This window comes from Malaclemys terrapin, chromosome 3 (assembly GCF_027887155.1).
Source record: "Malaclemys terrapin pileata isolate rMalTer1 chromosome 3, rMalTer1.hap1, whole genome shotgun sequence".
NCBI classification, from domain to species: domain Eukaryota; kingdom Metazoa; phylum Chordata; order Testudines; family Emydidae; genus Malaclemys; species Malaclemys terrapin.
Genome location: NC_071507.1, coordinates 142504527 through 142519477, shown reverse-complemented (window position 1 = coordinate 142519477; position 14951 = coordinate 142504527).

Genomic DNA, 14951 nt, shown 5'->3' with positions numbered 1-14951 from the left:
CCCTCCCCCCACTGCGTGGCTGGTAACAGGGAAGATCCCTGCTAGCCAAACGCGAAAAGCTCAGGGCCAATTTCCCATCTGCGCTTGGCTAACTGCAGGGAAGGATTTATTTTCCGCCACAGGCAAACAGCCCAGTAGGAACGGCCACCTCTGTCCCCTTAATTAAGTTCCCGTATTTCAACCAGGTTACCATGAGTGATATCACTCTCCTGAGGATTACACAACAAGATAAAGAACGGATGTTGCGTGAATGCCAGCAAACACCGGGACCATACGCTGCCAGGCTTTGTCAGGCAATGATACCAGATTACTTGCTGCAAGCATGGCGTGGTCAAGTGTCCTACCATGGAGGACGGAATAAGGATGCACTGCCCAGAAACCTTGTGGCAAGGCTTTTGGAGTACCTCCAGGAGAGCTTCATGGAGATGTCCCTGGAGGATTTCCGCTCCATCCCCAGACACGTTAACAGACTTTTCCAGTAGCTGAACTGACTGCGAATGCATCCCAAGTCCTCAGGGCAAAGTAATCATTAAAAACCGTTTGCTTTTAAAACAAGTTTTATATTTTAAAAGGTAAACTCACCTGAGGTCCCTTCCATGGGGTCAGAGTCTTGGGTACTGGCTTGGGAGGGTTGGGAGGGTACTTCAGTCAGGGTGAGAAAAAGATCCTGGCTGTTGGGGAGAACGGAGTGCTGTGTGCTCTCTGAAAGCTCATCCTCCTCCTCCTCCTCCTCCTCCTCTCCCCCATCGGCAGAATCCTCAGGTGTCGCTGATGAGACTATCCCCGACCCGGAATCCACGATCACAGGTGGGGTAGTGGTGGCAGCCCCCCCTAGAATTGCATGCAGCTCGGTGTAGAAGCGGCATGTCCGCGGCTCTGACCCGGAGCGACCGTTTGCCTCCTTTGTTTTTTGATAGGCTTGTCTGAGCTCCTTGACTTTCACGCGGCACTGATCTGAGTCCCTATTGTGGCCTCTCTCCATCATGCCCTTGGAGATTTTTTCAAAAGTTTTGGCATTTCGTCTTTTAGAACGAAGTTCTGCAAGCACTGAATCCTCTCCCCATACAGCGATCAGATCCAGTACCTCCCTCACGGTCCATGCTGGTGCTCTTTTTCGATTATCAGCCTGCATGGTTACCTGTGCTGATGAGCTATCTGTGGTCACCTGTGCTCTCCACGCTGGGCAAACAGGAAATGAAATTCAAATGTTCGCGGGGCTTTTCCTGTCTACCTGGCCAGTGCATCCGAGTTTAGATTGCTGTCCAGAGCGGTCACAATGATGCACTGTGGGATAGCTCCCGGAGGCCAATACCATCGAATTGTGGCCACACCATCCCTAATTCGAAATGTTAAAATCGATTTTGGCGCTACTCCGCTCGTCGGGGTGGAGTACAGAAATCGATTTAAAGGGCCCTTTACATCGAAATAAATAGCGTCGTTGTGTGGACGGTTGCAGGGTAAATTCGAATTAAAGCTGATAAATCCAAATTAAAGTCGTAGTGTAGACCAGGCCTGAATTGCAGCACTCAGGAGCTTCCCAATTGGAACACTCCCAATTAAGCTCAGAGGCCCCTCTAGTAAAGGGTGCCTTCAGATATATATGTACAAACCTATGCAATTGGAAACTAGTAGGATGTAATTTAATATTACAGAAATTCCATTACTTTTATCATTGCTTGTTTCTAATACTGTGATTTATTTTACATTTTCCCTTCTTCCTCTTTCCCCACACTCTTTAAACAGGGGTACTGGAAACACTAGTGAGATGAGTTTATTTAGTTACAAATGGTTATTTGTATAATGTCTGTTTATTATAGAAAATTCTTTTCCTTTTCTACCAATTTAAATTTCTCCCCGTGACTATTTATAAAACCCCAAACGCAGAATTGACTCACTGTCAGTCAGTACCTACAGAAATGTATAGACCTTGGCAAATATTATTCAGTGTTCAACAGATCCTATCCTGCTGTTCTAAAAAAGAGGCAACCATAACAGACTAGACCACAAACTGAATTCAAAATCAAATTACCATATAGTTTTAGAAGACAACTCTGTCAGGTTTCAATCCATGACACTACTCTTATCCAAACTGATTGAAATTAAAATGCAATGTAAAATTTGCGAGACCCTCTATTAAATACTTCAGTAACCCCAAATATATTTATATTGACCCTTTCCCCTCTATCCACTGATTTTTATTCAATCTAAAGATACAGCCAAGTTGCTGCTTATTGCTCATAGTTTTATTATCCTGGTTCTATTGCAATGACAATGTGTGAAATTAGACATTTTTAATTGAACACTTGCAAAACCAGTGCGTTACATATGACATGGATACAATGTGTTGTCTTTCTGGTGGTTTGTGTTGTGTATACGATTGTAGGAGTCAGAGTGACAGGAAAATAACTATTTGTCCAGGTGAAAGTACATTAAGAATTAATCTCCTTGAAATGAAATGTTGACAGGTTAGCATTAGCAGTTGACACTGGTGGGCAGATTAAGAATACTGTTCAAACTAAAAAACAAAAAGAGCATAAACTCCAGATTTGTCTCCTTTAAAAAGAAGTATAGTACTTGTGAAAGGTGTGAGTAATAGTATTAGCTCTATTTAGCCACAGAACAGATAGAGCCCATGAGTAGTATCCCTGCAGACGTCTTCACACTATGTTGCTACGTAGTTGCCTCAATTCTGACTTGGAAGGACCCCATTTATGGATTAGGAAGGGTGGTCAGCGTCCAGAGTCAATTCTGCTATATTGGGATTTTTAAGAAGTGTGCCACTTGTGATATTTTTGTGTGTGAATATACATCCCCTGGGAGCGGCCATCTTAGTTCACTTAGGCCAATGAATAGTTGTCAGATAGTAATGTCTTACTCATAAAGTAGAGTCTAATCCTGCTCTCACTGAAGTCACTGACTTGAATGGGAACAGCATTATAGCCTGGTAATTTTACTTTTGCCTCTGTATATGGTTTCTCATGCAATAAGATCAACATTAATTGGTTATGTACTAATTATAATTTTGAGAAAATGGAGCTAGAACATTTTATAAATGTTTTCCTTAATGTGGGATTCACACTTCTACTGAGAATTTGCATGTAAATTTCTGGAATTAAAAAGTAGAGATATACATTTGCTGCTGCTTTAATTGTTCTTAGATATAATTTAATTTTTTTTAACTCTGAATAGAACCAGTTAAAAGTTTTAGTCCAAAAATGTTCTTATGATTAAATGGAAATGTTCACAAGAGCATTCATGATTTGTTGAAAAAAAAAATTTTAAATGAAAACCTGAAACATTCTGTTGAAAATTTTGGAAAAAAAGTCCAATTTCTCTGGAAAATTTTTATGGAAAATCTTGAGACCCATAAGAAAGAAAGCTGCTATATAAATTAGACTTGGGTCACCTGGTCTGGATGAAAGAGATGGGACAAGAGCAATGACATTTATGCATAATCCCATCAGATGCAGCAAGGATTTCAGGTTATACAACCATGCAGCACAAAGTTGGAAATGGTAAATGCAATCCATAGTGCCCAAGTAGACAGTGAGAAGTGTAAGAACTGAACTTGAGATGTCCAACTCTGACAAGGCACGAATGCTGCCATTGAAGATAAGAGGTGAAATCCAAACCCATCTGAAGTAAATGGGTGTTTTTCCTTTGACTGAAATAGGGTTAGGATTTCACCCAAGACAGAGGTGGATTAAGATTCATTGGGGCCCTGGGCACAAAGAACATTTGGGTGCCCCACATCCTGGGAGACCGGGGTGCCAGAACTGGGGGGACAGAGAGGGCCATGCCTGCTCACTTTTTAACATGGGCGTAGTAGCCTTGGGCAGGTGTGGAGCGGTGATGGCATGGGCATAGTTTGGGAAGGGCAGGGGGGTGATTTCCCCCTCCCCCCCAAACTGCAAACCTCAGGCCAGAGGCGACAGGTGGAATGGTGCTGTACACGGTTACTGTCTCAGGCACAAAGCCCAGATAGCAGTGGGGGCAGCCTGTCACCAAGAGCAGGAGGGACCTGGTGGGGGCAGCAGGGCAGCAGTGGGACCCAGCAGGGGAAGCCTGGCAACGGAAGCCAGATGAAGGCACTGAGTGAGCCCAGATGGAGTGTGGTGGCCGCTGAGGCCAGGCCACTAGCAGCAGGAGCCATGCCAGAGGAGCCCTTCCTGCCTGGCAACTCCCTGCCTATGATCTTCCTGGGGCTACCTGCGACCTTCCAGCTGGGGCAGGGTCGTGTGTCTGCAGGCCCCGGGGAGGGGGTAAGAGGCTAGATTGGAGCCCCCGCCTTGAGTCCCACCAGGGGCGGCATGCCTGGGGTGAAGGGACACAGGCTGGGGGCTACTCTTGGGCACCCAGGCCCCTGCCCAGGCCAGGTGGAGGGTCCGGGCTCCCCATAGCAGACTGGGTCCCCGGTTGGCTCCGACCCCTGGCCGGCTCTGGCTTCCTGCCTGGCCAGGGGGCAGGGCATCATGGGGGAAGAGTAGGAGCAGGGGGCAAGGCCACAGTTCCAGCACTGATGGCCCCCCCCCCCACATCTACCCGGGTTCTGATGCTCCTGCCGGGACCCCAAATAGGCCAGGTGTCCCTGGCCCATGCATTAATCCACTACTGCTGCAAGATTATCCAAGTGTGAAATTAAAGAAATACAAATAAAATGAAACTCCATGGGATTCCTGATTGCCCTTGCTCCAAGGTTTGGCATAGACTTTTTTTTTTAATTAAACAGGAATCATTACGTCTTATGAGTGAACTACTACTTACTCTTTTTTTAAATTGAGCTATTGTGCAACATATCAAGTACCAATGCAACACCATATTATAAATTACAGTTTGCTCACCATGGGATACAAAATGAGTTTAAATTACGGCTGTCAATTAATTACAGTTAACTCAAGCGATTAACTCAAAACAAATTAAATTAACTTGATTAAAAGAATTAATTGCAATTAATTGCAGTTTCAATTGCACTGTTAATAGAATACCAATTGAAATTTATAATAAATATCATTGGATGTTTTTCTACATTTTCAAATATTGATTTCAATTAAAACATAGAATACAAAGTGTACAGTGCTCACTTTATTACTTTTATTACAAATATTTACACGGTAAAAAAGAGAAAAGAAATAGTTGTGACACTGCACCCCATATTCATCAGAGTTATATCATGAAATGATTATGACATAGTGCAAAATGTGTCATTGAAGATGTCTACGGAAAAGTTATGATTTGCTGAATCTGACTATCCTATTTGTATGCGTGTATCATTTTTGTATCTGAAGTTATGAATATTGACTATGTATCTGTATTTCAAACATGGTTACACCTGAGTAATACTGTACCTACTAGGCAGCTGGTTGTAAAGGGCCTATTCAAGGTCATGGACCATTAAGGGAAACAATAGGCCTTAGGAGAAGCTTATCCCCCACCTGGTGAGCCTTCCTGAGAACGCATAGGCTGTCTGGAGCATAATGGCTACTATGAGTCAGCATGGCATACGACCAGATCCCATGACATGGAACTCCATTTTGGTACCTGTATTTTTCCACAAATTGAGCTGGGAACTTAGGTTAAAACAAAGGGTTCCCACCATAGGGAGGGACTATATAAGTGGGGAATGACATCATGATCGGTCTTTACTCCCCCCACAACTCAACACCTGAAGGAAGCTCTGAAAGACAAAGGACTTGGAACGGGGGAGGGGAATCCAGGCTGCGCAGCAATTGCAGTCTGTGCCTTAAGAATCTGCAAGCCTGCTTGTATCACCAGTCAGGGTGAGAAATTGCTAAATCAAATCCTATCTATCTAGTATGTTGGGCTTAGTTTGCAGTTTTTGTTTATTTGTTAGGTAATGTGCTTTGATCTGTTTATTATCACTTATAATCACTTAATCTATCTTTCTGTAGTTAATAAACTTGTTTTATGCTTTATCTTAACCAGTGTGTTTTGAATGAAGTGTCTGGAAAATCTCAGCTTGGTTAACACAAGCTTGCTGTGCATACCTTTCCATCGAGGGGAAAGTGAACTATATTAATGTGCTTATGTTGTACAGATCCCTGTCCAGTGAAAGATGGTATAATTCTGGGTTTGTGCTCCAGCAGGGGTGTGTAATGATGCTGCCTTTGGTGGGACACTTCTGAGAGTATCAATTCAGGACAAACTGCTTAGAGCAGGGCAGTTACAGCCCAAGGCTGGGGTTTCTCCACTTCTAAGGAACACCAAACCAGCCAAACAGAGAGGACTTTGGTTTTACCCCACTGGCTAACCACAAGTCACACAAGCAATTCCCTTAGACACTCCAGTTTCCCAGTATCACCACCAGTGCCACTCGTTATGCGGACAAATGGTTATGAAAATCAATACCCCAGTAAAAGAAAAAAGGCTCTCCCGATCCCAAAGGACCAAGCCCCAAACCCTGGTCAATATACAAGTTAGATCTTACCCACAAATCACACTGTTGCCAATCCTTTTGAATCTAAAATCTAAAGGTTTATTCATAAAAAGAAAGAAATATATATGAGAGTTAAAATTGGTTCAATGGAATCAATTACATACAGTAATGGCAAAGTTCTTGGTTTAGGCTTGCAGCGGTGATGGATTAAACTGCAGGTTCAAATCAAGACTCTGGAGTACATCCACAGCTGGGATGGGTCATTCAGTCCTTTGTTCAGAGCTTCGGTTTGTAGCAAGGTTCCTCCAGAAGTAAGAAGCAGGATTGAAGACAAAATGGAAGGTTTTTCAGTGCCTTGTATATTCTCTGCCCATGGAAGGACCCCTTTTGTTCTTACTGTGGAAAATCACAGCAGCAAGATGGAGTCTGGAGTCACATGGGCAAGTCACATCTCCATGCATGACTCAGTTTTCAGTCCGACGCTGTTGTTTACATGTTAGTTTGAATGTTCCCAGGAAAGCTCAGATGTGGATTGGCATCTCCCAAAGTTCATTGTCAGTTTTAGTTAATTGTTTCTTGATTGGGCACTTACTGAGAATAGTCCTTTCTCAAGAAGCTGACCAAATGCTTCACCGAGGCTACTTAGAATTAAAACACATTGAGGTACAAGTACGTAGCCAATATTCATAACTTCAACTACAAAAATGATACACACATACAGATAGCATAATCATAACCAGCAAATCATAACCTTTCCATAGACACCTTACTGGACCTCCTTTGTACAAGATTTGGTGCAACTATAGGACCTTGGTTGCAACAATGATCTATACGGTCACAGTTCATGTCAATAACGTCACAGGGTGCAAGGCCGGGGAGCTGGGAAATTGGCTGTTGTCTTTTGTGTGTCCTTGAGTGACTTAGGTAAAGCGCTCAGGTAGCTCAGTTTGGTGTGTGGCACCATCTGCTGTCGTGTTGGGTGATAACAGGGCCTGGAGAGGCTGGCTGAGTCACCAGCAGAGCCGTGTGAGAAGGGCTAGCCCAGCTGTAGGGCTAGGGGGCAAAGCGGTCCCCACGGCTCCCAGATTGTACCCTGGGCGTGACAACCCGTCACAGTGGTGTAGTCGAGCAAAGTGAAATGCGTAGCTTGTTGTTCTGAGTGAGATTTGCCTTTTATGCGCTGGTGGAGATTTAAAGTGAAAGTTAAGTGTGGTGGCTAGAAATCAGTCAAAGAGATTACCAATTTGTTATTTTCTGTTTGCTTATTTTGGGAAAGGGAAGTGGGGACAGAAAAGCAGTTAGACTGCACTCCAGGGGTGACAACCCATCACAATAGTATTTTTCAATTCACCTCATACAAGTACTGTAGTGCAGTCTCTTTATCGTGAAAGTGCAACTAACAAATGTAGATTTTGTTGTTGTTACATAACTACACTCAAAAACAAAACAATGTAAAACTTTAGCGCCTACACGCCCACTCATTCCTACTTCTTGTTCAGCCAATTGCTCAGACAAACAAGTTTGTTTACATTTATGGGAGATAATGCTGCCCACTTCTTATTTATAATATCACCACAAAGTGAGAACAGGCATTTGCATGGCACTCTTGTAGCCGGTGTTGCAAGGTATTTATGTGCTAGATATGCTAAACATTCATATGCTCCTTCATGCTTCGGCCCCTACTCCAGAGGACATGCTTCCATGCTGATGACAGGTTTCTGCTCAGTAACGATACAAAGCAGTGTGGTCCGATGCATGTTCATTTTCATCACTTGAGTCAGATGCCACCAGCTAGGGTGACCAGATGTCCCGATTTTATAGGGACAGACCTGATATTTGGGGCTTTTTCTTATATAGGCTACTGTTACCCTCCACCTCCTTTTCCTGATTTTTCACACTTGCTGTCTGGTCACCCTACCACCAGCAGAAGGTTGATTTTTTTTTTGGGTGGTTCAGATCCTGTAATTTCCAAATTGAAGTGTTGCTCTTTTAAGACTTCTGAAAACATGCTCCACACCTCATCCCTGTCAGATTTTGGAAGACACTTCAGATTCTTAAACCTCGGGTTGAGTGCTGTAGCTATCTTTAGAAATCTCATATTGGTACCTTCTTTGCATTTTGTCAAATCTGCAATGAAACTGTTCTTAAATCAAACAATATATGCTGGGTCATCATCCAAGACTGCAATAACACAAAATATATGGCAGAATGTGGGTAAATCAGAACAGGAGATGTACAATTCTCCCCCAAGGAGTTCTGTCACAAATTTAATTAACACTTTTTTTTTTAAGGAGCATCATTGGGATGGAAGCATGTCCTCTGGAATGGTGGCCAAAGCATGAAAGGGCATACAAATATTTAGCATATCTAGCACATAAATACCTTGCAATGCTGGCTACAACAGTGCCATGAGAATGCCTGCTTTCACTTCCTGGTGACATTGTAAATAAGAAGTGGGCAGCATTATCTCCCATAAATGTAAACCAACTTGTTCATCTTAGTGATTGGCCGAACAAGAAGTAGGACTGAATATACGTAAGGCACTAACATTTTATATTATTTTGTTTTTGAGTGCAGTTATCTAAAAAAAATTCTACATTTGTAAGTTGCACTTTCGTGATAAAGAGACTGCACTACAATATTTGTATGAGGGGAAATGAAAAATGCTATTTCTTTTATCATTTCTACAGTGCAAATATTTGTAATAAATAAAAATAATAAAATAAAAATAATATAAAGTGAGCACTGTACACTTTGTATTCTGTGTTGTAACTGAAATCAATATATTTGAAAATATAGAAAACATCCAAAAATATTTAAATAAATGGTATTCTATTTTTTTTAATAGTGCGATTAAAACTGTGATTAATTGCGATTAATTTTTTATAATCGTTTCACACCCCTACTTTAAACATAATTCACTCATGAATTGTGGGGTCTCATTTCTGGAAATTTGATATATACTTTTCAAGCATTTACACAGTAAAATAGAATAGCATAAAAGTTGGTTTGTATTGTTTTGTTAAGAAAGCCTTCGAGGATTTAAGGATCCATGCTTAACATAACACTGACAGACCCTGGTTGTTGGTGTGTGGGATCAAACCTGGGACCTTTGGAGCTTAGTGTATGAGCCTCTACTGCACGAGCTAAAAGCCACATGGCCATGAGCTAAGGTTGTAGAGCAGACTCATTAATCTCTCTCTCTAAGTGGTCTCGGTGCCACTAGATGGGCCAGAACACCACACCCAGGAGGTGTGCGGGTTACACTTAACACTATTACAATATTACAACACACTTCAAAAGGTGTATCAGTTCCAGTTTTGGACAAAGTACAAATCCTAAATGCCAAACTGATGGCCACCAATTTGGGGATTGAACAGGGACCTCCAGAGCTAAACGCTTGGAGCTGGAGCTATAACACATTCACATCCTCTGTGGATTGGGCACAGTAGGCTATACCAGCAACTGACAATCCTCTCTTAATTGAAGAAGTTCATAGAACTACATTGCCGGAAACTAGAACAGAAGAAATACTAGGACAAGAACACCAAATAGTTACACTCATTGTGACTAAGGCCAGGAAATATAGTTCAGTCTCTTATCCATACTCCTGCATGTGGCGTGCCTTTATACAGGAGTCATCACCTTCCATTCAGTTGTTACACTCTAACTTACACTGTAACTTTCGCTGTAATGGAGCTGCTTATGGATTGCAAGGGGGCACCAGCCCTGCAGTGAGGCTTAGTTGTAGGGCTGGGCATTTAACAGGTCAAAATATAATTGGTCAATTGACTGGTTCAAAAATTGTCAAATATTTTAAAGCACTGATTTGTTAGAAAAGTAACAACCATAATAAAGAGTAAGACTTTATGGTCTCCAGGAGGCTTAGCCTTAGACACTATGCCTAATTTAAAAAAAAAAAGTTACTTAACTGAGTTATATTAACTCAGAAAAATGTGAAACACAATGAAATGAAGTTCTAAAAAATGAAAAAATAATTCCTTTTTATTAACAATGTTAGGTTAGCAGTTAAATGTATGTTATTCAAGACTGAATAGGCACAAAAGAAATGAAGGCCTTGGCTACACTTGCAGCTGTACAGCGCTGTGAGTTAAACCTGTCTTCGTACAGCTGAGTAGGGAAAGCACTGCAGTCTGTCCACATTGACAGCTGCCTGCGCACTGTCATGGGCACATTTGCGGCACTTGCAGCGCCATTGGGAGCGGTGCATTATGGGCAGCTATCCCACAGAGCACCTCTTCCCATTCTGGCGCCGTGGGTTGTGGGAAGGGGACGTAGGTGCGGGGGATTCTGGGTCCTGTCCCAACGCCCCGTGATGCATTGCTTCGCATCCCAGAAATCCCTTTGTTTCCGTCCACCTTTGGCGCCATCTTTCAACAGTTTCTGTGCAGCGCGATCTGTCTGCGGGAAATGGAGCCCGAACTGCTGAGGCATATGCTGACGAGTCTCGCCAGCACGTCACGTTTGGCTGTCGAACTATTCCTTAAGATCCAAAATGACAGCGAGAGTCCGACGATGCTATTGAGCCGCGTAACGCGTACGACATGAAATTGCTTGTGGCATTCAAGGACATTCTCAGCACCGTGGAACGCCGCTTTTGGGCTTGGGGAAACAAGCACCGAGTGGTGGGATCACATCGTCATGGAAGTCTGGGATGACAAGCAGTGGCTGCAGAACTTTAGGATGAGAAAAGCCACTTTCATGGGACTGTGTGACCGCCTCCACCCTGCGGCACAAGCACACGAGATTGAGAGCTGCCCTGCCAGTGGAGAAGCGGGTGGCTATTGCAATCTGGAAGCTGGCAACTCCAGACAGCTACCGGTCGCAAACCAGTTTGGAGTGGGAAAGTCGACCATTGGAATCGTGTTGATGCAAGCTTGCAAGGCCATTAATCGCATCCTACTCAGAAGAACCGTGACTCTGGGTAACATGCAGGACATAGTGGATGGCTTTGCACAATAGGGGTTCCCTAACTGTGGAGGGGCGATAGATGAGACGCACATTCCTATTCTGGCACCACCTCACCTAGCATCCGAGTACGTTAATCGAAAGGGGTATTTCTCTATGGTTCTTCAGGCGCTTGTGGATCACCGTGGGCGTTTCATTGACATTAACACAGGCTGGCACGCATCTTTCGGAACACTTGGCTGTTCAGGAAGCTACAGGCCGGGACTTTTCTCCCAGAGCGGAAGATCACAGTAGGGGAAGTTGAAATGCCCATTGTAATCCTTGGAGATCCCGCTTACCCGTTAATGCCGTGGCTCATGAAACCCTACACAGGGAGCCTTGACAGCAGCAAGGAATGGTTCAACTACAGGCTGAGCCGGTGCCGAATGACTGTGGAGTGTGCCTCTGGCCGTTTAAAGGGCTGCTCGTGATCTCTGTATGGGAAGCTGGACTTGGCCGAACACAGCATCCCCGCGGTTATATCCGCGTGCTGTGCCCTCCATAATATTTGTGAAGGGAAGGGTGAAAGCTTCACTCAGGCATGGACCTCCGAGGTTGAACACCTGGAGGCTGAATTTGCACAGCCAGAGAGCAGAGCTATTACAGGGGCCCAGCGTGGGGCTGCAAGGATTAGGGATGCCTTGAGGGAGCAATTTGAGGCTGAAAACCAGCGGTGATATCTGGTGCCCTGCACAGGAGTGAAGTGCAGTAGTTCCAATATTTAGGAATCAGTGTTTGCTAAGCAGACTTGCAGTGCCTGTTTATTTCCTGGGCTAAGGAATCTTTTACTTTATGCAATAATAAAGAATGTTTTCAAAGCCAAAAAATCCATTTATTGAAAAGAAAATTTATTTATTGAAAAGAAACACAACTGCTTGGGAATCAGAAAGGGCAAGGGGGTGGAGTGGGGAACGGTACAATCACAGATTCGCGTATGTCCTGTCTGGTGTGCTGTGCAGTGAGTGCTGCACTTCAGGATAGCTAGACTGCCTGGTGATGGGTGTTGAGTGCAGAGGGTAAGGGTCGTGGTTTTCAGGGCTGGGTGGTGAAGATACTGGTATTGGAGGCAGCTGGTGGCGTGAAGAACCCGGAAGTTGGGGAAAGTGGGTTGGAGGTAACAGTGGGGCACAAGGGAAAGAGTTTTGGGACAAGGGCTGTGGAGGGTGGTTGGGGGGTTGCATTTGCGGTACTGCTCCTTCTGCATGGCTACGAGCTCCTGGATAGCGTCTGGTTGGCGCTCCAGGATGCTTATGGCCCGATCCGTGCTTTGCCACCGGTGCGCTGCGTTTTCCTGGCGGAGCCTGCTTTCTTTCTCCCTCTAGTTCTGTGCTTTTTCATTCTCTTTAATAGATTGCCGCATCACTTCTTGCAGCATGTCTTCTTTGGTTTTTCGCGGTCTCTTCCTGAGTCTTTGCAGTCTCTGAGCAGACAATAAGAGGGACGGCTGAGGTCTCAAGGTTGTTGCAGCTGTATAGGCAAAATGCAACATTTAACAGAGGCAGCATTGTTTATACCAGACAGAGTAATGATTCCCCCCGCACTTAAGGAGGGCTCACACAGGGTCTACACAATAGCATAATTTTCCTGTCCCAAACAGAGCGCACACAACCCATGGGAGCCTCAAAATGGTGAGTAAGGGGGACTGATTGTTTCAGGGCTGTACTGTCCTCTGGGTTTCTGTGCCTTCGGGAGAGCCAACAGCTGCAGGGGGCACCTACACTGAACACTGTCCCAACATTTTCCACAGGAGTTCGTCCTGGACGATATCTCACTGCTGAGGGTGACCTGGGAAGCAAGGGAGGGTCTTCTACTGCAATGCAGCTTCCGCTCTGGCCCATATGCAGCTTGCCTGTGTGCAGCAATGGCCCCCCCGCCCCTCGCGGCACAGTGGCGCGGACACGTTAGCCTTGCTGGGACAAGGACCACGGTGGCTCTCCCGATAAACCTGCACAAGTGCATTGCACATGTTCTGGATGAGACATTCAAAGAGATTACCGAGGCTGATTACCGCAATGTGATAAACCACATTAATGCACTATTCCGCATCTAGGCATGCATGCCTAACCCTCCTCTCCCAAGGAGCCCGCACCGAAAAAATTCCTTCCTGAAAAAAAACCCGCTTACCGGGAACCTGCTCTTCTGTTTGTCCTCCACCAAGTACTGGCCACTGCGACTGGCTACCTTCCTCCTGGCTCGAGAAGAGCTCCTGGTTGCATGCCTCCAGGGATTCCAGGGTGTCTCCATCCGCCCCACCACCCTCACTCCGTTTTCCTCCTCCTCCTCCTCCCACCCCGGCTCTGAAGTGTCCAGGGTGGTGCTTGGAGTGGAGGTGGGGTTAACCCCAAGTATCGCATCCAGCTCTTTGTAGAATTGGCAGGTCGCGGGGGAGCACCCGAGCGGCCATTTGCATCGCGGGCTTTGCGGTAGGCACTCCACAGCTCCTTCACTTTAATCCTGCACTGCAGGGCGTCCCAGTCATGGCCCCTTTCCATCATGTCCTTTGATACCTTCCCGAAGGTATCGTAATTCCTACGGCTGGAGCGCAGCTGGGACTGGACGTCTTCCTCCCCCCAAACACTGATGAGGTCCAGCAACTCGCCATTGCTCCATGCTGGGGCTCGCTTGGCGCGTGGAGGCATGGTCACCTGGAAAGATTCGCTGATAGCACTCCACGCCACGCCTGGCTGAGCAAACAGGAAGGGGATTTTTAAAATTCCCGTGGAATTTTAAGGGCGGGTCACATGGTTGGTTACCTGAGGCCAGGGCAGTAGAGTTTGAATTGATGACCAGAGTGGCTAGAACAGGCATTGTGGGATACTGCCGAATACTTCTGGAGGCCAGTCACAGTGCATTGGGTGGCCAAACTGGCGCTGCAGCGGCGGCGCAATACACGGTATTCCTCTCGGGGAGGTGGAGTACATGCAGCGCTGCAGCCACGGAGATACAGTGCTGTAAGTGCCTTGCCAGTGTGGACAGGGAGTGAATTACAGCACTGGGGGAGGCTTTTATTGCGCTGTAACTCGCAAGTGTAGCCAAGGCTGAAAAATAGCAACCATAAAAGAAAAGAAGTCATCAGTTTTAAATGCACTCATGCTAAGTAGGCAGCAGGCCAACTCTTCAAGCAGCTTAATGGCTGTACATCGTTACTCTTTGTGCTGGAGCAGGAAGTTTAATGATCGTGAATCCTCCTCTCCTTCCCTCACTCTCTTGTGTGTTAATTTCAGTATTTGTCTAGTCAGTTTAAAATGTAAACTCTTTGGGGCAGGGACTCTGTCTTTTAACTTATTTAATGTGCTTTGGAAAACACCATGTACATTGACGGCCTGATTAACAAATAAAGATATACATACATACGCTGTTTGTTCTAGAATTTTCAAATCAGTCAAGATGCTCATCTTTCAATTAGTTCAGCATTTTCCCAACATGTGGCGTTAGCACGGAGTAAAGTGAACAATCAATACATTCAAGTAAGCTTGCTACAGATGGAACCATGATGCAATCGAAAAAATAGGCTGCCACCTCTATCAGGGCATTCTTATTGGAATATTTGATAATGGTCAAATAAGAGGGAGTCAATTGCCATTATTTG